Source organism: Lynx canadensis, chromosome E1, assembly GCF_007474595.2.
Source record: "Lynx canadensis isolate LIC74 chromosome E1, mLynCan4.pri.v2, whole genome shotgun sequence".
Taxonomy (NCBI): Eukaryota; Metazoa; Chordata; class Mammalia; order Carnivora; family Felidae; genus Lynx; species Lynx canadensis.
The window spans coordinates 31730156-31756724 of record NC_044316.2 but is presented as its reverse complement, the minus strand read 5'-3'; positions in this window follow the sequence as shown (position 1 = coordinate 31756724).

Genomic DNA, 26569 nt, shown 5'->3' with positions numbered 1-26569 from the left:
AACAAGCTGGATCATTGGAGACAGCACTATAAACTCATGTTTAGCTTAATATAGATACAGATGGCTACATATAGAAATATTTATAGATATGTCTATATACACTGGTTAGTATGCACACAAATATCTTCTGGCCCAATCAGCTACAAGGGCCAAAAAACAAAAACACCCCAGTAGCAATGAGGACATCTAGTGTCCAGATCTTGATTTCTAATATCATTCTCTGATAAAAGGATCCAGAACTCTTGGAGAAATGGCTGCTTCTAGGAATGGAGCAGAAACTATACAATGTGAGCCTGAAGCATCTTATAGTGCCAGAAAGCAGAAAAGTGCTAAAAACAATTCCTATGATAGGGATATATCAGAGAGATACAGGAACCAAGTGGAGGAGCTCCTGATAGCCAACATAGGAACAATCTGAGCAAGAAAATAAACTGGTATTGGATTATAACCCAAACAAGAAAATAAATATTTATGAGTTCATATTGATGCCAATACATGATTGAACAAAAATAAAAAAACAAATGGGGAGAATAGACAAATCTCTCATGCAGAAGAATTCCAATGATAAATATAGATAGATACTTTCTTAAAGAAGTTAAGCATAACTACCAGTTCCTAAGTGTTAGCTGAGCATAGTGGCTTTCTTCCAAAAAATACAGTATAGGAGGGAAAAGAAAAAAAAGAACAACTTTACAATGAAGAGACCTGACAAATACTACCCCAAGCCAGGTAATCAAAGCTCATACCAACAGTGATGTCATATTGATAGTATGCACCCTTGAAATTAGGTGATGAGAATGCTACTTTATCTCTGTTCTTCCCCAAACCTCATTATGCCAGTATAATTATTAGAAGAAAAAAAAAAAAGAATCAGAAAATACCAATAGAAGGACATTCTATCAAATACCTGACCAGTAACCCTCAAAATTGTCAAAGTTATCAAAAAGAAGAAAATTCTGAGGAACTGTTATAATCAAGAGGAGTCTAAAGAGTTATTACTTAGTATTCTGGATAAGATCATGAAACAAAAAGAGAACATGAAGGGGGGGAAGTGAAGAAATCTACATAAAGTAAGGATTTTACTTAATAATAGGTATCAGGGTGCCTGGGTGGCTCAGTCAGTTAAGTGGCCAACTTCAGCTCAGGTCATGACATCATGGTTTGTGGGTTCGAGCCCCGCATCGGGCTCTGTGCTGACAGCTCAGAGCCTGGAGCCTGTTTCGGATTCTTGTCTCCCTCTCTCTCTGCCCCTCCCCTGCTCACACTCTGTCTCTGTCTCTCAAAAATGAATAAACATTAAAAATATATATATAATGTATCAATATTGGTTTATTTATTTTATTATTATTTTTTAGAGAGAGAGAGAGACAGAGAGAACATAAGTGAGGAAGAGGGGCAGAGGGAGAGAGAGAGAATCTTAACCAGACTTCACGCTCAGTGTGGAGCCCAATGTGGGGCTCCATCCCACAACCCTGGGATCATGACCTGAGCCAAAATCAAGAGTCAGACACTCAACTGACTGAGTCACCCAGTTGCCCCAACATTGGTTTATTTATCATGATAAACATACAATATTAAAGTAAGAAGTTAATAACAGGGAAAATTGGGTGTGGGGTACATAGAAACCTGATTTTCTTCACAATAATTTTGCAAATCTAAAACTTTTAAAATGTAAACTTTATTTAAAAAAAAGAAAAAGAACCAGTTGGAATCCACTAATGTTAACTATAGCCTGTGAAGAGAAACTAAGATCTGAGTCAGTTCTTGTTGCCTTTGACCTTGACAGCATGGGTGTCCTGCAGAAGCTGGGACTCTTCACCAGGGAGAACTGAAGGAGTACCCTGAAGAAGGGGGCAAGCCCTTCTGCTGCTCCACTTGTACTCTCCAAATCTCACACAAGAATCTCATTTGCCTTCAGTTCACCCTAAACAAAAGCATAGAAGGAAGAGAATTCTGGAAAACATGGTTTAGCATAGCCAGATTGACATAGCACAAAGTCACCATACACATGCACACAGACATCCTAACGTTTGTTCAATGGGGCAGAGGTATCACATTACAAACTAAATATAACCCCAGAAAGGCAGAGCAGACTTAAATACACATTACTTATGATAAATGTTCATCATTTCCTTGGAACAGATTTTGATAGGAAGAGGGCAGCCAGAGACAATGTGAATTTCAAAGTCCCTGAGAGAGAACAGGAGGGAAGCAGGAAACAGAACCAGAAAGTGGACAAGGGAAAAGACAGGTTCCAGTCTGAATCCAGGGCCCAGCACCAATCCAGAAACAAGGACAATTCTCCCATGTATCAAACTTTATTTTAACCTAATAAATACTGATGTTCATATTGGTTAGGGCCTTCATTCAAGTATGACCGTCATGTTTTAATAGTTGAAATAAAATCAATGATAGCTTGGTTATTTTCCAAAAGCAATTCATGATTAGGAATTCATCTATTTAATTGAATCAAAATGAGCGTGAAACTTTGATTTTACTTCCTGATGCAAAATTATGACAACTGGCCTATAGTCATTTCTTTGTCGGTAAGGCTACAAGAGTTTATTGATCCCAGGTTGTCTGAGACTGGTCTCTCAGCTAGACTGTACAATTTTTGAGATGAGAAATCACCCATCCCTTGTTTTAATCTCCTATCTTCAGCAACTTGTAGAGTATCCAACACATAGCTGGGTCATCATTGAATTAATGATTGAATAGTGTGGGTGAATTTACAAATAAAAAAATTAAGATTATAGTAGTAGCACTGTTTCATAGAAAGATCATGGCTTCAGAGGCAGACCACTCTACCAATTGGGGCCTCAGAGAAGATATTTAAGATCTAAAGTGAAAATTCATATCTTCTATATGTTGATTACTCGCAGATTTATAATTTTAGCCCAAATAACTTTTCTGAACTACCATTCTGCATGTCCAACTGCCTGCTTGACATCTCCATTCGGACATCTAGTAGACTGGGAAGACTCAATATGTCTAAAATTAAGCTCTTGATGAGTTCCACACTCCCCCCCTCCCCCGGCAATTTGAAAAAGCCTTTTATGGGCTGTTTCTCATTCATTAATGCCAACTCCATTCTAATTGCTTATGCCAAATATTTGTCACCTTTAATTCCTCATTTTCTTTCAAACTGTAACACTGGCTCATCAGCAAATTTTGTCATCTCTACTTTCAGAATATTTATAATTTGACCACTATCCTTACGGCCGCCACTCTAAGCCACTGTCATCTGTGACCATGATTATTGCAATAGGGAATTATTGACCTCCCTGCCTCTGTCATTGCTGTCCTTGAAGACTGTTCTCAAAACAGTAGCAGAGTTTACCTCCTTAAAATATATAAGTGATAGCTGTGCTTCTACTCAGAGAAAAAGCCCCAAACCCAATGTTCTTACTATGAGCTCCAAAACTCTATAAAATCTGCCTTCCTCTACCCCTTTCTCTTTATGCCTCTATCTTCTACTAGTTTGTCCCTCATTCACTCACTCCAGCCACACTGTTCTCTTAGGGATGATAACAATATCTAACCTAGGTTTTATCAAAGGTATTAAATGAGATAATGCACATAGAGTTTAGCCCAGAGCCACATCTGGGAAGCATTTAATGGACCCGTATAGCAATTGCTAAAACTGTTGTGATCATTATTACCATTATTATGCTTCCCAAAGAAGCAACATTCCAAGACAGTATATTCATCTTGATCATTAACCATATGATTCAAAATCACTTTCAACTGCTTCTCAAAGTCAAGTTTATCCTTCAGGTTTAAAAATTTTGCCATGAATTCATTCCTTCAAAAATTTGCTTCAGACTCTGGAGGGACTTACAAAACACAATTTCGAAATTATCCTGTTTCAGAAACAACACTTGCTAAACTCTCTGGTTGGGAAAACATTCAGTTGATCACATAAGTTTTCTTATTTTTTTTTTTTTAGTATCAACTTTATTACTTTACTCATGTTTTATAGAACAGAAAGCATCATATATTTTCATTCATCTCTGGATAATACCATGAATAGCTAGCAATAAGTAAGACTTAAATTTAGGTAATGCTTTTTTCGTTCTGGTAAGTTTTTCAGAGATGGGAAAAGTAGAAGTGTTTGTTGCAACCATTGTTTTTGCTGTTTGTTTGCTTTGAAACTTCCCTTTGTGTCCAGGCTTCAGAACTTGCAAAGAAATCTGACACCAGTTTGTCCTCCTGCACAAAGGTAAGCTTGGGAAATGAAATCTTCTTATACTTTTACCATTGACTTATTCAAACTCGGGACAAGAATTATGTCTCTACACCTTATAGTAGTATTCTAAACTTTTTGAGAGATGTTGGGAAATTTCAGTTAATTTGATTTAAAGAGAGCTCCTTCCATTTTTGGTCCATCACGGATGGATCACCAACATGTGTCTCACCCAGTAGCAGTCCTTTGGGTAGGGTATTCCCTTTCTTGGCCTGGTGACTTCCTGAGCAGACCAGTGTTCCTTTACATGGAAGTATACAAACTGCTCAGGTTATTTTCAAGAGCCTCCCAAAGAACCAGAGACCTTGAATTATAAGGGATTTTGCCCACAACCTCTCCCTTTCTCTCATATTCCTTCATCAAGCTTCCCTTGTTTAGAACCTCAAATCAAAAACAGACATGAGTATTCCTGCATGCTTCCTCAGTGCACAGTCTGAGTGCTGATACAGTTTATGTTTATGGCCCATCTCTCCTCATAGAAGTTTCACAAGCTCAGGAATTTGTTTTTTTGGGTTTGTTTTTTATATTTTTCCATGATCTAGCCATCATTTGTAGAACAGTGACTACAGGCTGAATGAATGAATCTTTCCCCCCATATAGCATGTAGGATCCATGTAATTTTATTAGCTATCATTTTGTTAAGCCCAATCATGAGAGAAATCTAAGAAATGCTCTTCGTTTGCAGGTTTTGAAAAAGACTTCTAAAAGTCGTATGTGTGGGTACTGTATGGAACAAAATGTCAGACTCACAAGAAAAGAAATTAAAAAAAAATACAAAGGACAATGATTACCACAGGGCTTACACAAAATATCTTATAGTTACAACAGTCTATTTTAAACTAATAATTTAGCTTCATTTGCACACAAAAAAATCTATGCCTTCACCTTTCCCCCAACACTGTTATTGATGTCACAATTACATCTAATTATTTTGTGCATCCATTAACATAATTATAGTTATTTGTAATACCTTTGTCTTTTAACATTTATACTAGAATTAAAAGTTATTTACCCACAGCCATTACAGTAACACAGTATTCTACATTTGTCTATATATTTATCTTTACCAATGAGCTTTATACTTTTGTATGCTACCATAGGATGAGATCAGAGATCCAGGCCACTGAAGATCCACCACCACAACCAGGCATTGTGAGCAAAAATGGCACTCCCATCTTTTTCTCATGATGGGAGACAGAAAAGTACCCTGAATGGCACATGATAAGGAAGGGAATAAAAATTTCTGGACATGAGCAGGAAGAAATGAGGTGTCAGCACACTATGAAGAATCTGTACATGCACTGATGAAAAAATCACAAATAGGTAACAACCTTCTCTCTACCCACAATTCTAAATCTTCATCAGTTAATCACCGGATATAACATGGATCGATGAACTTAGTAGTACATTTTTTCCCCACATTTATTCATTTTTGAGAGAGACAGAGACAGAGACAGAGCACAAAAGGGGTAGGGGCAGAGAGAGAGGGAGACACAGAATCCAAAGCAGGCTCCAGGCTCCGAGCTGTCAGCACAGAGCCCGATGAGGGGCTCAAACCCACAAACCATGAGATCATTACCTGAGATGAAGTCAGATGCTTAATTGATTGAGCCACCCAGGTGCCCCTACATTTTTTAATAAAAGAATTTATATAGACAAGGAGCCACCAAAAATATTTTTCCAATGTCTGCACATGCTAAGCTCATCTTTGCTTATATTAGTCACAAACTATAACCCCAGTGCACAAATAATCATGTCTCCTGCTATACCAAACATATTTTATGATGCAGTGTTTTCACAGTGCTTTTCTAATTGCTTCATAATAGTACAGGAAGTAGATGTACCATGATTTGTGTAACAATCCCCACAATATTCAACACTTTATTTGGTAGCAAACTCATTTGTTTGACCTTTTCGTTTTCCCTTCATTAATTTGGTTTTGCTTGAAAGATATTTTTTCCTCCGTTTGCCTTTTGATTTTTTTCTACTTCTGTTTTATTTTCTTTTGTAGTTTTTGTTCTTCCATTAATGACTTTGTTGACTTATCATTATTAATTATTATATTGTTTTAGTCTTTGGCTTTACTCTATATACTTAAGCTTCTCTTCAGGTCACATATTGACAGCCTGATCCTGCTCTGGCATCCAGCAGAAAACTAATCCTTCTCTCCTATTAAATGCCCATTTATCTTTATTTTTTCCTTGCTTTAATAACAATTTACACTATTTTTACCTCTGCAAGACTTTGAGCTTTTGAGAGATTGATTTTTATTATTACCATAGCACAATCTATATTTTATTCTACTGGTGAAATTGTAATTTCTTGCCCTCAACTCACTAACGTCCAAGAAAGCCCTTCTAAGCTTTGACTACACAAAATTCTTATTCATTTTTAAAACTCATGCTCATATATCACTTCTTCTATGAGGCCTTCCCTGCTCTTACTCTCAGGCAAAATTATTTTCTCAATAGCCTGATGCCTGTGGTTTATGGAGATCTTTTCCATTATGTGTCTTTGTCTCCCTCTCTAGACTGAGCTTCTGAGGTATACAGGAGGCTGATCTCGTGCTTTGGTTGTACCCTTAACAGCACAACTAAGAGTACTCCACAGCTAGTCAGCAAATGCCTCCCTTGGTAGCTGTTCCTCAGAGAAAGCAAAAAAAATTTAAATCTACTTTCCATCCTGGTTGCATTATTTTTCATTTACTATTTTCATTTTAATTATAAAATATTTTAATCACCCACAGAAGTACAGAAAACAAATGCAATCATTCATGCATCTACCTCTGAGATTAAAGAGATTTTAATAGTTTGTACTATTTGCTTTTCACATTTCCCTACTTTAAAAATAAATGAAACGTTATAAAAACAACGAAAACTCATTCTCCCTCACTCCTCTGTTCCCCTCCCCCTCCCTTTCCAAGGCTAATGAACGCCCTGAAATTGGCGTGTTATTACTCCTACGCATGCTTTTTGACATTTAAAGTATATATAGAAATCTGTAAACTGTATATACTGCTGTGTTGTGTGTTTTTTAAAAAGTCTGGTAAGTTATTGAGTAGGAAAAAAAGGTGATAATTTGTACCCCCATGTACCATTTTTAGACCTGGATTTTATGGACAAGAAAGAAAGAAAAAGAATGAAAGAAAGGTCTTATGGGTAACATCTGAGCTTCTGACTTTATAAATAATTGTTCACTTATTTCACGTTAGGGTTCTCCAGAAAAACAGAGCCAATAGATGTGTGTGTATCTATCTGTATCTAATCTGTATCTATATCTATATCATCTATATCTCTATATCTATCTATCTACCTATCTATCTATCTATCTATCTATAGAGAGAGAGACATATCTATACTGAAAGAAAGAGAGATAGGGATCCTGGGTGGCTCAGCTTGTTAAACGTCCAGTTCGTGAGTTCGAGCTCCATGTCGGGCTCTATGCTGACAACTTGGAGCCTGGAGTCTGTTTCGGATTCTGTGTCCCCCTCTCTCTCTGTCCCTCCCCTGCACACATGTTCTCTCTCCCTCTCTCTCTCTCAAAAATAAATAAACATTAAAACAATTTTAAGAGAGAGAGAGAGAGAGAGGTTTACGATAAGGAATTGGATCATGTGAATGTGGAGGCTAGTGAATCCAAAATCTACAAGGTGGGCCAGCGTGCGGAAGACACAGGAGAGCTGATGTTCCAGTTTATAGCTAAAGCTAAAGAATATCTGCTGTAAAACAAGGAAGAGTCCATGTTACAGGTGAAATGTGAAGAGAATTCTCTCTTCCTTAGGGGAGGCCTATCTTTTATGTTTTTGTGGTCCTTCTACTGATTGGATGAGGCCCAACCACATTCTGTAGGGTATGTGCTTTACACAATACCCACCAATTTATTTATTTACTTATTTATTTATCTATTTATTTATTTAAATTTTATTTATTTATTTTGAGAGAGAGCATGAAGGGGGAAGGGACAAAGAGAGAGAGGGAGTGAGAGAATCCCAAGCAGGTGCCACACTGTCAGTGCAGAACCCAATGCAGGGCTTGATCCCATGAACTGGGAGATTATGACCTGAGTTGAAACTGAGTCAGACACTGAACCAACTGAGGCAGCCAGGCATCCCAACGTACACCAATTTAAATGTTAATCTCATCTAAAATATCCTCAATAATGTTTGACCAATATCTGGGCAACCATGGTCCAGCCAAGTTGACATGTATATTGAGCATTATACATCTCTGGATCTGTTTTCCTAGTTTCATGTAAAAGTCTTTGAACAATACCCTTCCTGTGCTCAGGAGACAGGTGTCATGGCTGAAACATATTTCTTTCAACATTTCTTTTGGAAGGCAGTCATAGCCTCATATCTAATCATTACCCTAACCTTAACCATAGTCATGATGCCTCCAACCCCTTCAGTCTCCTATCTCTCCATGCATAGTATGTGCTAAGAACAAATCCATACTGATACGCCTTTCTTCATTTAACTAATAGGAAGGGCTAAAACCCAATCCTTTTATATGAAATAATTACCCTTCCTCAAATTGGTCTTTGTTTCTTATGTGAATGTTCCTCCTGGTTCTTTTCTCTCAGTGCCCCTTAGGCTAAAGCCCTACCCTTCTACAGCCTTGTAATCTATGCCATTCATCCCTAATTGAAGTTATGCTTAACCCAGTTTGTAAGATTTTAATTAATCCTTCAAGCTTTCCTTCAAGCAAACCTTCCTACTTGAAGTTTTACTTCAGTTGCATTTGTAAGATTTTAATTAGTTCTCCAAGGCTGCTTCTTTTGAACTTTCTTTCTGACTTTACCACTTCTGCTGCCATTTTTCTCAGATTCTAAGATGCCCACTGTTGTAAGATGCACTGTTGGTTAATAACAGCTTTCCTTTTTCATGTGGGGGAATTAAAAGGATTGAATCAAGTATATATTTTCTTTTATAAAATAAACTAACTGCCAAAAGAATGAATGTATCCAAATAATTAAATGGCACTTTCTTTTTCAATGTCACAATCAAAATTTAAATAAAAATCATCTCCTTAGCCAAGGTCCAAATAGACTTCGCATTCTCATCTGGCCCCTAGCAGTTGGGCAGAGCATCATTGTTAACAAGCTGCCATTCATAACCTGTGCTGACGTCAATTCCAAAACTTCACCTTCTGGTCTTCCCTAGTATTCTGTCTGTGTGTCTGCTTTTAGTATGCATGCAATATAACCTAAATAATCTTGGGGACTTTTCTTATGTTCTGGAATTGTTTTATCATAAAAATTAAGAGCTCCTTGTAGATTTGATGGGAATGCAAAAATAAAACTGTGTGTGGGTGAAATCTAGAAGTATAAATTTTCAATTTTGTCTTGTGATTACAGATCTAATTAAATGCCTCAAAAAATTTTGTGCAATTGTGGTTTCCTTAAATTGACCATTTAATGTAGGTGCCTAGATTAAATTTATAAGTGTAAACTGATGTATTATCTTACAGTTTCATTGCCAGACAAGCATTTCATTACTCAAGTTTATTTTCATTTTCTCACCTACAATATTATGTTTTTTCCCTTTATCAAACTCTTCCTTCTATTCCCTTTCATGTTCTCTCCTTACCTTATTTCATTGAATACATATCTTAATTATTTTTATTTTTGTTTGTTTGCTAATATGGTAGGAAGAGTTGGCAATCATTTTCACACACACACACACACACACACACACACACACACACACACACATTTCATCCATCAGGATAGGACTGCTGAATCCATGACAGTTTCATGCAAATAACAAGAATAGATATTAAAAAACTAAGGAGGTGCTTTATTATTACAACTGGCACCAACTTGAACAGACAAGAAATCAAAGACACCACCATAATAAGGTCCTGCTGCATCTTAAGATCTGAGTAAGTTTTACATAATAAACAAAACATTATTCCCTCAGTATGAGTATAGAATGTATGTTACCTAAAAAGCTATCTTGGACATTAACTGGAGCCAATTCCCATCTCCATCCCCTTCCAGAATAGATTTAGTTGGGAGTGGCAAGCATCACTGCTCACCCCACAAAAGCTGGAGTACTACAAGACCTCACCATGTGGATAAGGAAGAGGGCATAGCAAATACAGTCACTGCATCTTAAAGGAGTGAGGTTATCCCACTGGAGAAACATGTAATTTGGTAGTGAAATCAGTCAGACAGAGGAAGACAAAACTGCATGTAGAATCACTTACATGTGGAATCTAGAAAAATAAAACAAACAAACAAACAAACAAAAAACTGACCTCATATAAACAGGAAGTAGAATGGTGGTTGCCAGGGCCTGGGGTGTAGAGGAGATGGGAGATTGGTCAAAGAGCATAAATTTCAGTTACAAGATAAATAAGGTCTGAGAATTCAATGTATAGCATGGTTGCTATAGTTAATAATACTGTATCGTATACTTGAAAATTGCTATGAAAGTAGATCCTAAAAATTCTCAGCACACACACACACAGAGTCATTATGTATGGTGATGGATCTATTAAGCTTATTGTGGTAATAATTTCACTATATATATTTCAAAACATCATGTTGTACACCATAAACTTATATAATGTTTTATGTAATTATATCTCAATAAAGCTATCCAAAAAAAGACAAGGTAAAAAAGAATAAATGTAAACAAAAGAGTGCCTTAGGTTTCACCTTTAGGGGCTGGGTTAGGAGTGGAGTTTACTGATAAAATAAATACCCACCCCAGCCTCTAAGTGCTTCTCTACTGAGGTTCAAGGAAAATAGCTCTAGCTTTCTTTTCTTTCGTACTTAGATAATACCTCCAAAAACTGATGTGTGTATTAGTTTGGGCTCCTTGGAGCTTAATAAAAAATTCTTAAAGACAAAGAAATTAAATCTGAGTCTTGAAAAACCAGTAAGTTTTATCAATGTGGATGAGGAAGAAAAAAAAATCTAGGAAGAGGAAAAGGTAGGAACAAAGATGCTATCACTCACTCTGAATTTAAATTCAACTGAGTGAAAGGCTTGGAGATAGACAGTTGGAGATTAAAAAAAAAAAGCCAGCTCTATTCCTGATAAAGACTATACTGGGTGAAGTGATATAGATGTGTGGCCATGAAACATTTTCTGATGCTTTCATAAGGTAGACAACTTCTGATGTGGCTCCCAGAGATGCAGTATGCATCTGGTACACTCCTGATATTCATGCCTCTGTGTAATCCCCTCCCCTGGAGCGTGGACTGACCTACCGACTTGCCTTTAATAAATAGAATGCAAGTATAGGACGTCACTTCTGAGACTGAGTTATAAAGAAAGACTTGCATCTTGTTTTTATTCTTTCTTTCTCTTCCTGGCTCTTCTCGGCTTGCTTGTTCTGATTAAACAAACTGCCTTGTTGACAGCTGTCCTATGGAGAGGTCCACATAGAAAGGCACACAAAGAAACTGAGTGGTTTCTAGCTAACAACTAACAATGAGTAACCTAGGAAGTGAATCCTTTCCCAGTCAGCCTGAGGTGATTGTAGCTCTGGCCAATACCTTAATTTTAACCCATGAGAGACTATGAAGTGGAGGATAAGCCAAACCCCGATTGCTGACCCATGAAATTGTTAGATAATAAATGTTAGTCACCAAAGATTTGAGGTAATTGGTTAGGCAGGAATAGGTAACTAATAAACTTCCAGAGAGCATGGTGTCACCTGAAAAATAAAGTGCTTGCATGAGCACTTTCCCTATTACCAAGGAAAGACTAAGCCTGTAGGAAGACAAAAAAACAGAACATATTAAGCTATACATCCCTGCCTTTATCTTTCAAATTCACCAATCAGACAAATATTTCCTCTTCCACTAAGGAACATTATTCAAGAAGCAGAGTTGTCCAGACACGACCCTATGCTACTTAAACAACAAACTAGCTAGAATCTGAGAACTCCCCCTTTCTTCTAGCTAAAGAACAAACTTCAAGTTTAAATTCCCTTGGGACTGCGACCATTTTTTTTTTCATGGTCTGTGGGGTTGTATCATCCCACAGACCTCAAGTTTCAGGTGCAGAGTAGTTGGCTTTTCCAGAAAAATATTATAAATAGCAAGCTCTACAAATCCAGACTGTGCAGTGCCAAGTAACCTGTGTTTTTCCATGGACAAGGCAATTTTCTCGTGCTTATAGTATAAAAAGTGGCACTCATGGGTAGTCGGAATGGGTAGGGGGAGTCCCTCTACTGGAGCAGATCCCATTCTGGGTTTAGCAGATACCTAGCTGGCATGCCTCTCCTTGGGATAATGGAGAGAGAGAGAACTACATGCATCTCCATCTTGTTATCTCTGGCTTATGGGATGTCCTGTTCCCCAAAAATCTACCCATAATTCATGCTGTGCTAAATTATGGACTCCATTCCAACCACTTGCATGATACCCCCTCACCCTCGGCAGGACAGAGAGGAGTGAGTGAGAGAAGATATGTCAGGAGTGCTTCTTCCACTTTTCCCTCCATTAGAGTGGAAGTGTGAGGAGAGGGAGTTAAGTATCCCCTGACCACGGTCTACACACACGCATTTGCACATGCGCATATATAGATACAAACACATATCAATGAAAGAGAAATACGAAGAGATAGAACAGGTTTGGGAAATCCAAGTATATCTGTATGACAAGATAAAAGTTAAGTTCAAGGACATGGTAAGTGGACTCTGGTGGAGTGCCAGAATGTCACATCAACAGGGCCACCCTGTTATAAAACTCCATGTCGCCCAAGCCAGGAGGGGTGGTGATCTTTGGAGTTGCACTATGCAGAAGCCTTAGCAGAGCTCTTTAATGACACCAGCCACTCATATCTCCATCTCTCCCTTGACCTTTCTGATTTTAGGGATGACAGTTACATAGGCATAAGCAAAAAAAAAAAAAAAAAAAAAAATCTAAATGAGTCCAAGACCTTCCACCAAGGCACTGAATTGCTTTTTACCTTCCTGTTGTATTTGTGGGGCTGCTCAAAATAAGTAGCAGGATGATTCATCGTAGCCTCTGGAAGTTGTCTGACAGTACTCTATTCCGGTGTCTGACTGAAGCTACTTATATCTTGTGTCACTTGGTGCAGTGACTCAGTTCCAAGCAAAGATTAATGCAGTTAGAGCATTTTGCAGAAATAGTAAATCACCCTTGCAACTGATTGCTCCTCTAGAGCTGCCTAGCCTGTGAGTTATTCATGTAGCTCTCCAGCATTGCTTTCATAAACAGATATTGTTTCATTGGTTGCTAATCATTCCTGTTGAAGTTAAAGTAGGCTCAAGGCCAGGAGAACAATGAGCTTTTATTCAAAGAAGCAAAAAGTTTGCAAGATATGCCAAAGGTCAAGCAACTCCTTGTCCCAGACTCTCCTTATGGTGACGGACACTGAGTATATGTTTAAGAAGACTTTGCGTTCAAAACCATCATAATGCAAGTCTCATCTCTGCAGTCCTCTCTGGCAATCAATCCATTAAATTATTTATTTTTTCAAAAGTTTCTTTTACCTTATTGATTGTGTTTAACACTGATATTTTCCTATGTCAAAATAAATGATGGTCACACAAGTAAATACCATCAGAAGATTTACCAGGAAGACTAATCTCTCCTTGGTTCTTTTATTACCTATTCCCAGAAGACAATATTTTTTTAGAAAAAAAAATTCATTTTTAATTCATAATGTCACAATCAATGCTTTGTTATATGCTTCTGAATCATTCAAAGTCTTTCAGGGCTGTGATGGTACATACACCAAAAGCCCTGTAAGCACAGGTGTCTTAGAAAATTGTGTAGCACATGAGAGAGACTCAAAAGGTCTCTTGAACAGTGGACTTCAATAGTCTAGAAGGGACTACATGTCTTCCTTGAGCTTCCTTGATGCTTATTTAGATATGGGAAGCTTTATCCAATGGTAATATAAAGAAGTCATTTCAATTTGAAGCCCTCATTGCTCTCACTCCTGGACCAAGTCTATTTTGAATTTAAGCTTCTTTATTAGATTCAGTGCTCTCAAAAAATTTATATTTCAAGTGCTCAACCAATCTCTGAAATAAAGTTGAGGGAAATCATCCTTGGAAATATCAACCTTAAAATTGACTGCGCATTGGAACACCCTTTCCTGCTTGGTTTTACACAGTCAAGATGCTAATGCGTCATACCTAGTCAAATGAAAAGTCTTTAGCATCCCCTTCCTTCATTTAATGTCTAAAGAGGCTTGGTAGCTAATTGTCTAATTTAAAAATGGCATCACTAGACAAATGAGGAAAAAGAGCTGTCTCCGGTAAATCACTGGCAAGAGACTACAGAGAAATATTTAGCTCCGTCTATTGACTCTATTGACCCCATGTCTTTTCTCTTAGAATCACTGCAGTCATGTTCATCAACTGCAGTCATGTTCATCAACTGTTCATAGGCTAAATCCATGATCGCTAAGTTTGCTTCCATGGCTGACTTCAATTTTCTCCCAAGAGGATGTCATTTTCTTCTCTTTTCCATAGTAGCAGAGATGGAATTGTGTGTCCCATTCATCTTCCATATCAAGTGGGGGCTTGAGAAATGGTGGACAAGGCTGAAGCACATCACATCATGGGTCTGGCGGGCTTAAGGGAGTACATCTCTTCTTCTTTGTTAGCAAGGGTCAGGTTAGGGCTAAGTAGCATTAAAATTGTCAAAGTTCAACTGGTGAAACACAAATTCGCTTGCCAGGGCAAAGGACCTGGGGAGACTGTAGAAGCCAATGTATGGGATCCAGGTATTAGGAAAGCTTAGGTGCAGGGGGGACAAAGAGAGCAAATGGAAAGATGTCTAAAGTAATTCCAGAAGTATGCCACATATTTCTAAGGGTTTATTTGTAGTAACTCATTTGCTACGAATTTAATGTATACTCCCTCCCCTCAAAATTCTGATTTTGAAACCCTAATTTTCAGTATGATATATTTTGTAAATGGATGTTTAGGAGATACTTAGATCATGAAGGTGAAACTCTGATGAAGAGATCTACAGAGCTTGCTTTCACTTTCTGTCCTGTACCACGTGAAGATACAAGGAGAAAATGGCTGGCTGTAAACCAGAATGCGGGTCCTCACCAGACCCTGGACCTGCTGGTACCAGCACCTTGATCTTAGACTTCACAGCCTCTGGTACTGTGAGAAATAAATGATTGTTGCTTAAGCCACCAACTTGATTGTAATTTGTTATAGCATCCCAAACTAAGATACGATTGGATTGCATTGCTTTATTGGTCTCATTTAAAGGATGTGATAAGTAAACATTTACCTTTAGGAAACAGAGAAATCAGTCTATGTTGTCCTATATTTTTAAATTTTTTTGAAAGTTTACTTATTTATTTTGAGAGAGACAGAGGCAGCATAAGTGGCGGAGGGGCAGGGAGAGAGGAAGAGAGAGAGAATCCCAAACAGGCTCTGCACTGCCAGCATAGAGCCTGATGCAGGGCTCGAACCTACAAAGCTGTGAGATCATGACCTGAGCCAAAACCAAGGGTTGGACACTTAACTGACTGAGCCACTTAGGCATCCCAGTCCTGTAATATATTTTAATCATTTGTATATAGCTAAACTCCCTGATTTACCATGGTGCAACTTACAATTTTGCAACTTTATAGTGTTGCAAAGGTGGTATGCATTCCGCAGAAAATGTACTCCAAAATTTTAATTCTGATCTTTTCCACAGCTAGCTATATGCAATACATTATTCTCTAATGATGCTGAGCAGTGGCAGTAAGCCACATCTCCCAGTTAGCCATGGGAACACCTGGGACAGACAACTGATCCACTTACAACCATTCTGCACCCACGCAGCCATTCTGTTTTTCATTTTTAGTACAGTATTCAATTAGTTACATGAGATATTCAACACTTTAGTATAAAATAGCTTTTGTGTTAGGTGCTCTTGCCCAACTGTCAGCTACATAAGTGTTCTGAGCATGTTTAAGGTAGGCTACTGAGCTATGATTGATGTTCAGTAGGTTACATGTATTCAATGCATTTTCAGGTTGCAAGATTTTCAATTTATGATGGGTTTGTCAGGAGGGAACCCCATCACACATTGAGGAAGACCTGTTCTAGCTAATAGGGTCCAAGGAAGACCTGTATCTAGCTAATAGGGTCAGAGGAAAGTAGTCCTTAATATCCCTTTAGCCTTTTTTTTTTTAACTTGGCACAGTAAGGATGAAGCAGAATTTCCTTTGAAACTTGCTAAGACAGAACGATTTTTAAGTGACATCTCTACTTTTGTACCAAGACAGAGCCGCTGCTCCAATGTTACCCCTAACAACCACCAAGAAGCTGATATACTTACTGCATAAAGTCTAAATAACCTGACAATCCACAGCAGCACTATCCAATAGAATGTCTTGCAATGTAAGAAATATTCTATATGTGCACTCTCCAATATATGGCTATTAAGCACTTGAAATATGGCTGGAGCAGCTGAGGAAATGAGTTTTAAATTGTATTTAATTTCAGTTAATTTAAATTTAAATATCCACTTGTGTTGCACATATTGGACTGTGACATTGCTATAGATTCAGCATCATCTGCCTTACTTCTTTTCAGAGACTTTGGAATTATTCTAGGCAAAGTATATGTCTCAGGCCAGTTCTTCACCACTGTGTGAACTTATGAACCCAATAAGTATATCATATCATATGGATTTATTTCACTTTTGACTCTCATTGGAAAACCATCTACCTTACACACACACACATGCACACACCCTTCCATATTGCTTCCCAACATATTTATATAAAAACACACAGTCTTGGGGTGCCTGGCTGGCTCAGTTGTTATAACATACGGCTCTTGATCATGGGGTTGTGAGTTCGAGCCCCATGTTGGGTGTAGAGATTGTGTAAACAAATAAACTGTAAAAACAAACAAAAAACCCACACAGTCTTCACGTTTGACATTGAAAAATATCCATAAACTTCAAAAGATATCTACGCAGCTAGGGCTTTCACTTCTGTTTATTTTGACCAAAGCTATTACAGTCACGACCAACTTTTATTCAGTAACCTTATCTTTTAAAATAGCTATAAATACTAGCAAATCATATGGGAAATTGAGTTTGTGTGGAAAGCTACAGGAGAAAAAAAAAAAGAAACGAGTCTTTGGAAAAACTATGTATTCTGGTTTATTGTGGATGTGGCTGTGGAGAGACATCACGGCTAAGGAAATCAGTACACTCCTAAGAATCATAAAAACCTGCATTCCAGTTCCAGGTTTTTTTTAATTTTTTTTCAACGTTTTTTATTTATTTTTGGGACAGAGAGAGACAGAGCATGAACGGGGGAGGGGCAGAGAGAGAGGGAGACACAGAATCGGAAACAGGCTCCAGGCTCCGAGCCATCAGCCCAGAGCCCGATGCGGGGCTCGAACTCACGGACCACGAGATCGTGACCTGGCTGAAGTCGGAGGCTTAACCGACTGCGCCACCCAGGCGCCCCTCCAGTTCCAGTTTTACCACCTGCTAGCTGTGTCATGCCACTGGCCAAGTTAGCAAACCTCCCTGAGTCTGAGACTCCTTATCTGTAAAAGAATATCTTCATTCTTAACTCTTAAAATCATTGTGAAGACGAATTAAGATAATATATGCAAATAGCTTACTACACGCTAGACTTTAAATATGTGAATCCCTTTCATTTCTACTTTTTTAAGCAAATATTTTGAAATATCTGAAAATTAATCAAAGCTATGTATGTTCAAGAAATATTCAATCAATCAGACATTTCTGTGAAATAAGAATTCAGTGTGATTTTGTAAGTAGGCTCTATAAAGCCAGAGTATCTCCGGGCCCCAGGCAGATGGTCATATTCGGGGAGGCGGGGAGGGGAAGAAAAGAAAAAGCTTCTTTTTCAGAAAATCCTCTTTGGTTGGCTCCTTCATTACGATTCGGCAAAATGCCACTTACAACAGATGGATATGAATACAGGCAACCAAAGAGGCTGTGCTTGTACCCCAAGTCTTGGCATATGGCACCAAATTCTCTCATCAGGCTGTCAAAACAGCTGCTGTGCACTTTCCCCACCTGCAGTTGCGAGGCTTTGCCAAGGGTGTCCAAGCGTAGAGAAGAACCTGCCGTCAGGTGGTTCTCCTGGGTTAGAAACCACACCTTTTGCACTTAGAGCACTAGGAGCCCCTTTCAAACTCCTTTAGAACTTTCTTTCGACTCCCTGGGAGTGAAGGAGATATTTAGTCATTCAAGTACAACATCTATCCTTTCATTACCATTGAAAACACAACTAAGTCTTGGTAGAAAAAAGTAGACAGAGAGGTACTCAAATCTCAAGTCGACTATTTACTTGCAGTTCAATAAATTTATCAAACATCTTTGATCCTGAGTTGCCTCCTCTCTGAGGGGAAATAAACAATACTTGGAAGGAGTGTAGTGATGATCAGAAATAATAATGCAAAGAAGAGTTACGGTGGTCTTGGACATACAGTAGTGATTGCCTACATATACTGACTGCTTGTTATATATGGGATATATTCCAAATGTTCTACAAGTGTCGGCCGTTTAACCCTCACATCCACCTCACAAACAAATATACTTTGTGAGATAGGTGAGGAAACTGAGGCAGCATGAGTTTCAATAATTCGCCCAAGATCATGAAGCTAGCCAGGTTTGGAGTGGGGATGAAAACTCAGGTAGTCTGGCTCCAGAGGCTGCACACTGAGCCATGATCGTAGGTGTTAAGGGAATGGTTACTATTTTTTATGGGGGAAAAAAAAGACTCACAGGAAATTGAGTATGTTAATGACCCCTCTATTGGTGAAAAGCAAATGACAGCTATAGAATCTGTGAATGATTTCTAACCGGCCCTTTTTGCTTAGGTAGGAAAAATTTGCTAAGGCAAGGATAATTCAAAGTCACTCCTTTTTATGGGAACCCAGAAATAGTCCTACAAAAGTCAAAATCATTACAGGCATATTACAAAGAAGCAGTGATAATTTTAAGCAATTGGGAAATCCTGAAAGAATTGTTTTTATATTTTAATTGCTGGCAGAATAAATTTAGTTAATGGGTTTTATGTTCTTAAACTCACATTTGATATTAATCCTAGTCTATATTTATATGTGATTCTACATACAGCACATTAAATAGCCTGACTTGATAAAATTGATTTTATTAAATCTGGCAAAAATTAACCACTTGTTGAAACCAGATTGGTCTCAAGTGTATAGTTGAAACTTTTTTTTAATCAGGTAGATTTCATTTTTTCCCCCCTCCTATCAAGGTCTATAGACCTAAGGAAAGGAATATCAATTGAGGGCTACAACAATGTTAAAAAGCAGATTCATTTAGACTGGTTTTTAAGCTTACAGAAATAAAAAGTCCTTACTGTGCTTACTTTGAACACTCAGAACATGCAACACAGTCTTTTATACTATAAAGTAGCAAGTCCTAAAACATATACCTTTTGTTCAATATAAAGCCTGTCATGAGAAAGAGTGTTAAGAAACTGGACACAGATTGAGATGGAAGCATATATAATTAGGCAAATGCACCTTAACAGATAAAGAAAAAAGATGGACAAGAAACATAAGGAAGAGATACATCTCAGCTTCCCTAAATTTTGTTCTCTGTTCTCTCAGTTCAGCTCTGCCAGGGCTCTCCTTCCCTACACTACTGTCCAGAAAGTACATCCAGGCAGAAATCTAGGGCAATAATAGGGTCAGCCATATATGACTGACTGCCTTCTCGGTCTCAGGGCTGTCTTACCACTTGCTGAATAGCTACGTAGAGGCGCATCATATACTTTTCACAGTTTTCTATCTATTTCTGCTGTGAGGCATGGGAAGTTAAATAACGGCTCCCCAAAGATGTCTGGGCCCTAATCCCTGGAAACTTTGAATATGTTATCTTACATGGCAAAAGGGAATTTGCAGATGTGCATAAATTAAAGATCTTGAGATAAGGAGATTATCCTGGAATACCTGGTGGGCTCAATGTGATCTCTTTAGGAGAGAGAAAAAAGAAGGTCAGAGTCAGAAAGACAGAGAGGCTGGAGAGCCTGGATGGCTCAGCCAGTTAAGTATCCGACTTTGGCTCAGATCATGATCTCATGGTCTGTGAGTTCGAGCCCCATGTCGGGCTCTGTGCTGACAGCTCAGGGCCTGGAGCCTGCTTCAGGTTCTGTGTCTCCCTCTCTCTCTGCCCCTCCCCCACTCACGCTCTGTCTCTCAAAAAATGAATAAATGTTAAAAAAAATTAAAAAAGAGAGAAAGAAAGAAAGAAAGAAAGAGAAGTGACAACAGAAGAAGTGGCTGGGATGACACACAACCGTGAGCCAAGGAATGTGGGCTGGCACTCGAAGTTGAAAAAAGCCAAGGGAATAGATTATCCTCCAGAAGAAATGCAGACTTGCTGACCCATTTTGAGATCTGTGAAATATAGAATAATAAATATGTGATATTTTAATGTACTAACTGTGGTGATTTGTTTTACAGAAGGAATAGAAAACTAGTAGCACAGGAGAGGTAGTCTTGTAACAATCTCTATCACTCAGGATGTAGAAATTTATGCCTACACATTTAAGTGTTCTTCCCCCCACCTCCAAATCTTGAGAACCTAGTATGGATAAATAACTGTAATAGTATCTCAAATAGGAAGAAGGGGTCTGAGCTATTGGTATTTGACCAGGAAAAAAAGAGGAAAGAAAGAAAGAAAGAAAGAAAGAAAGAAAGAAAGAAAGAAAGAAAGAAAGAAAGAAGAAAGAAAGGACAAGAACTAAATGAAATGAAACTTACTTCATTCGTTCAACAAATAGCCTCATTGAAGATTCTACCCAGAATGTAGAAAACTGAAAAGTTGTTCCCTCTCAACAAATTAAAAAGCCACGATAATCTATAAAATAATAATGCTTCTTGAATCTATGCAAGAGTTAAGTTTGCAGGACAAATATCTTGGCTGTAGTTTAAGGAAAGAAAAGCACTTCCAAAGAGAGGAGGTCAAAAGCACTGGCTTAGCCGTAGAAGAACATAGGAGGAAGATGATGCTGGCATACAATTGACAAGAACAATTCAGCTAAAATTATTAAAGAATTTCTATAAAGGCCGAGTATAGGCTAGCACAGAAGTTTAGAGCCTGGGAGATTCAGATATAAGGGGAGTCCTCACCTACCAGCAGATTCTTCTCTATGGACTTTCATGGTGTGTTCATGAGAAAGATCAGAGACAGGGCAGAAAACCAGAGAAATAACTTTCTATGGTTCAATGGCTTAAGTGTGGAAGATGTGAGAGACCAACACTGCAGAAAAGCCACATAAATCCCACATGAACTTTTCTCCCCTTAGGACAGTTTCAAAACCTTGACTGGATGAGGGAAAGATAGCAAACTCTGCCATTCCCAAGGCACACACCCATTGCAACTTGGAAAAGTAAAGAAAAGAGAGAAAGAGAGAGGGGAGAGGAGAGGGAGAAACAAAGATAGGAGGAAATCACCTTTCCCTTTCCCTCTTAGGAAAGACCAGTTAATCATCCTGGGCGCAGACCATTAAGAATCTTTTACCTCCATCCACATCATTGCAAATGGCAAGATTTCATTCTTTTATATGGCTGAGTAATATTCCATGGAGTGAGAGTATTATGCTAAATGAAATAAGTCAGAGAAAGACAAATACTAAGTGGTTTCATTCATATATGGAATTTAAGAAACAAAACAAATGAGCAAAAGGAAAAGAGAGAGAGAGAAAGAGAGAAGGAAGCAAACCAAGAAACAGACTCTTAACTATAGAGAACAAACCGATGGTTACCAGAGAGGGGGGATGAGGGGTTGGGTGAAATAGGTGATGGGGATTAAAGAGGGCACTTTTTGTAATGAGTACCTGGTGTTGAATCACTATATTGTACACCTGACACTAACATTACACTGTACATTAACTGACTGGGATTTAAATAAAAACTTAAGAATAAGGAGTCTCTTACCAGTAGGGGAAAGAAAAGGATCACTGAGAAACAGGGACATAGGGGCTAAGGTAAATCTTGGCCCGCACAAGTATAACACACCTCCACCACTGCCATCCAGTACAGTTGTGTTACAGTTAACAAGTAGCTAGTTACCGAGTAGCTGGTAACAGAACTGTAATGTTACAGGGTGGAAGAAAGTGGAGAGAGATATTCTCAGAGGCGCGGGCATAGAGGAAGCCTGAAAGCTGAGGATGCAGCAAAACTGTGGAGAAAAATCTTCTGACCAACCATTCCACACTGGAAGCACAGGGTGAGGATAGAGGAATTTGAAATGGTATGTTGGGGTTAATCAATAGCAACAATAAAACCCAAACCTAGTTCAGCTCCTGGCTACACTGACTTAGTCCCCCACAACCCTCCAAAAACAGCCCTGCGAAATGTAGCCAGTAAAAGAAAGACACCTGATACAAGGGAACAAAAATCACATTTGCAGAAAACAGAGAAAATTAATGAAATCAAAGCTATTCCTTTCTAAAAAAAAAAAAAAAAGTGTTTGTTTTTTTTTTAGAGTGAGACAGAGAGTGCAAGCAGGGGAGAGGGGCAGAGGGAGGGTGAGAGAGAATCTCAAGCAGGCTCTGCACTCAGTAAGGAGCCTGAGGTAGGGCTGGATCCCATGACCCTGGGATCATGACCTGAGCCAAAAGCAAGAGTAGGATGCTCAACTGACAGAGCCACCCAGGTGCCCCAAAAGCTATTCCTTTTTTTTAATCACTAAAATTTAAAAATAACTTGAAAACAAAACACCTTCCAATCAGTCTGATTAAGGAACAAAAAAGCAGACAAATATTATCATCATTACATAAGAACACCATTATAGATACTACAGAGATTACAAGAAAAGTAAGGGAATGTTACAAACATCTTCATGTCAGAAAGTCCAACTATATAGATAAAATGGGCAAATTTGTTGAAAGATACAAATTGCCAAGTTTCACTCAAAAAGAAATGAATAGTTTAGATAACCTAAGCCTATAAAACTTCTCGATGAAAATCTTTGTGACCTTGGGTTAGATTTCTTACATAGGAAGTCAAAAGCATAATTTGCAAAACAAACAAATTAGCAGTTGAACTTCAACAAAACTAAAATGGTCTGCTCTTCAAAAGACATTATTAAGAGGATGAAAAGACAAGTCACAGAATGAGAAGAAAATATTTTCAAGTCACATATCTGATACCATTCCATTTATATAACATTTTGAAAAAGGCAGAATCAGAGCAACAGAGAAGAGATTACTTATTGCCAGAAGCTTGAAGTGAAGAAAGGATTTGACCTCTTCTTTAGGTTTATTGTGGGGTGTTTGTTACACAATTCTATGCATTTACCAAACTCACAGGAGGGTACACCAAAGAAGGTGAATTTTACTGTTAATATAAATTATACCTCGATAAAACCAAGTAAAAACAAAAAGAATTATCATTTGTGCTGCAGAGATCTACAAAGCAGAACAAGGTTCCTGTTATTTTAGGGTGCAAATAGTACTGGGGAAGGCAGACAACAGGAAAATGCATAAATCCATAACATGTCATTTGACTGACTGATATACCTCCGTTTGGCTGAGTTTATACTCAGTTTATACTAATGAGTGTGATAAGAAAGAAACAGGGCAGGCTAAAACAGTATGCTTCTCAAATTCGTTCATGTAATGACAAATAATAACACTTAGTATCTAAACAGTACACTGAATTAAATGTTTCTAGGGTTGTTCCTAGTCAGAGGGAACTCATGGCAGCTTGGAGGCAGGAAGATAAAGTCTCCCCAGGCATTGTCTGCCCGTCCCGTGAGGTAAGGGGATCAATATTTGGCAACTGTGACAATTCATGGCACCCAGACTGGAAAATCCTAAGAAAAGGGCAAAAATTGGAAGCTGGCTTCTATTTTAGATAGGTGCCCCGGTGAAACGTCTGGAAACATAATGTTTGAATAAAGACCTAAATGAAATAAGCAAGTCTTAAAAAAAAAAAATCCGGGGGATGATTGTCCCATAGAAAGAAAGAACAATTAAAAAAAGAACCCATTCCCAAGAAAATAACTTTGGCAAGTCAGAGAAAGAGTAAGAACTCTGGAGCTGGAGAGGCATGAGCAATGGGAATTTTGACAGAAGTTAGAAGGTGAAGTCAGAGAGGTGGTCAGGAGCCAGATCACTGAGATCTCAGACATGACAGTAAGATATCTGGAGTTTATTTATGTATAATATTAAACCATTAGAGTGTTTTGAGCAATGGAGTAATATGATCTTATTTATAGTTTTAAAAGATCAATATGACTTTGGGGTCAAAACTGTTTGGGGCCAGAGGTACAAGCAAAGAGATGCTTAGGTGGCTAGAATATTAACCAGGTGAAAGATGCAAAAAGTTAATTCATGTCTTAGCTGGGAAATGGGTAACAACTGGTCAGATTAGGGAAAGGATCTAAAAATGCCCTGATGAATTAGATGTGAGCATGAGAGGAGAAATGGCATTAAATGCTTCCTAAATTTTTGGTTTGAACAACTGAGTAAATGGTGATACTATTTAGTGAAATGGGGAAGATTAGGGAAAAGCATGTTGGGACATTTGTATATGTTAATTTGATGTGCCTATTGGATATTCATGTGGTGATGTGAAATAGACAGCTGGAAACGGAAAATATATATTTGGAAGTCATCAGTATGTAGATACGTGTTTGCTCACGTATTTAAACCATAGGAATAAATGAGATCATCCATGTAAGGAAATATAAAGGAAAGTCAGAGAGAGCAAGAGATACTTAAAATGAGTAGAAAGTGAGATAAGGGAAAGCACCAGATAAACTTGGTGTCCTAGGAGTCAAATGAACAGAAATGTTTCCAAAAAGATGAAGTGACCAACGACATAAACTGTCTCTTCTTCATTTTCACAACATCAAGTCCTGGCTAATGTAAAAAACAGCTACCTGCAAAACGATGCACTGCAAGTAAGACATCCATCCTGAGGAATCTACGATATGCAATAGTAAAGTCAAGATTAAGACTATTACTCATTTCAAAGACTCAGATATTGGGTGTATTACATCTGAAGCTTTAGAGGATTCGGTAGAAAAGTGTCAGATATTGGAATCTGTTGGCCCCTGTTTTGCATCCTTCAGTATGGGGAAGACAAGTTAGCACTACTGAATGCAGGCAGAGAAGAGCAGGAGAACCATTCTGCTCACTTTTCAGACTGTAGTCTGCCAGTGATCCCAGACTAGCAAACGCCAGAGAATCATGCGCCTATTAAGTTGCATGAGTCATATTCTCTTCTATCCTAAATAAATCTGGTGCTCAGAAATCCAGATACCAAGAGAGTCAGAGGAATTGGCAAAATGGATCTCAGCAGACGTCCAGCAAGCATCTGCTGCCAGGCAGAGGTAATAACGCCTCGCTGCAAACTGCACTGATAGAATTGGCCACAGCCTAGGGGCAGACAGCAGATTAGTTCTGTGTCAGTATCCCAATCAAGGCAGAAGCAGAGGCTGAGGCAAAGGGAAAAGCTCATAAGCCAAGTCCGTAAGGGTATATAGGTAAGTTCCCAGAGCCTGTTACTGTTTCGAAGAGTTAATGAAATCAATCAAGAGAGTTGGGATAAAAGGTATGGTTAAGCAACATTTTGTAATGTGTCATCTGCCAACTGAACCTCACACAATGAAAGCATCTCACATTTAAGTTGGGTTTGAGAGGTTTAGACTGCCAGGAAACCTCAAATATGCCCAAAAAATGCATAAAATTGATATCCACCAGCCCAAGGCAATCCCCAGACTTTTCTATGCTCATCAAAGTAACTGGGCTGATGAATCCATAAAGCATGCTCTGAGCTGTTCTGTAATATGGCAGCTACTAACCACTGTAGCTATTACATTTAAATTTATTAACATGTAAAATATTAAAGACGTTTTTTCTCAGTCACACTAGTCTCATTTCAAGTGTACACGTGGTGAGTGGCTAACAGTCTGGTTAGTTCCAAAGAACATTCTAACATTCCTATCTGTTGGACAGTACAGCCTATAGGAAATAAATTACCAAATATACTGATGCGTGAAGACAATGGGAGACAGCACACAGAGTTCCCAGCCCAGGAGGCAGGATCTGGAATAGCCATATTGACTCACCAAACAATGCACTGCAGAGACAGGAAATGTTGTCAGCCGCGTGCCATAACCTTGGACCTTCTAGCTCCAACACTTAACAACACTATCCCAAAGCAGTGGAATATCATACATGTTCTGGAGGGGTGACTGTTACAAGTTATTTTCCCTTTCCCTCTTTTTATAATTAGGAGATCATTTCCTTTTTTCCTTTTAATGTTCTTCACTATTAAATTATTTGGGAGGTAATGCAAAGTCAGAAACAAAGGATAACAATGTATAATTCTAATAT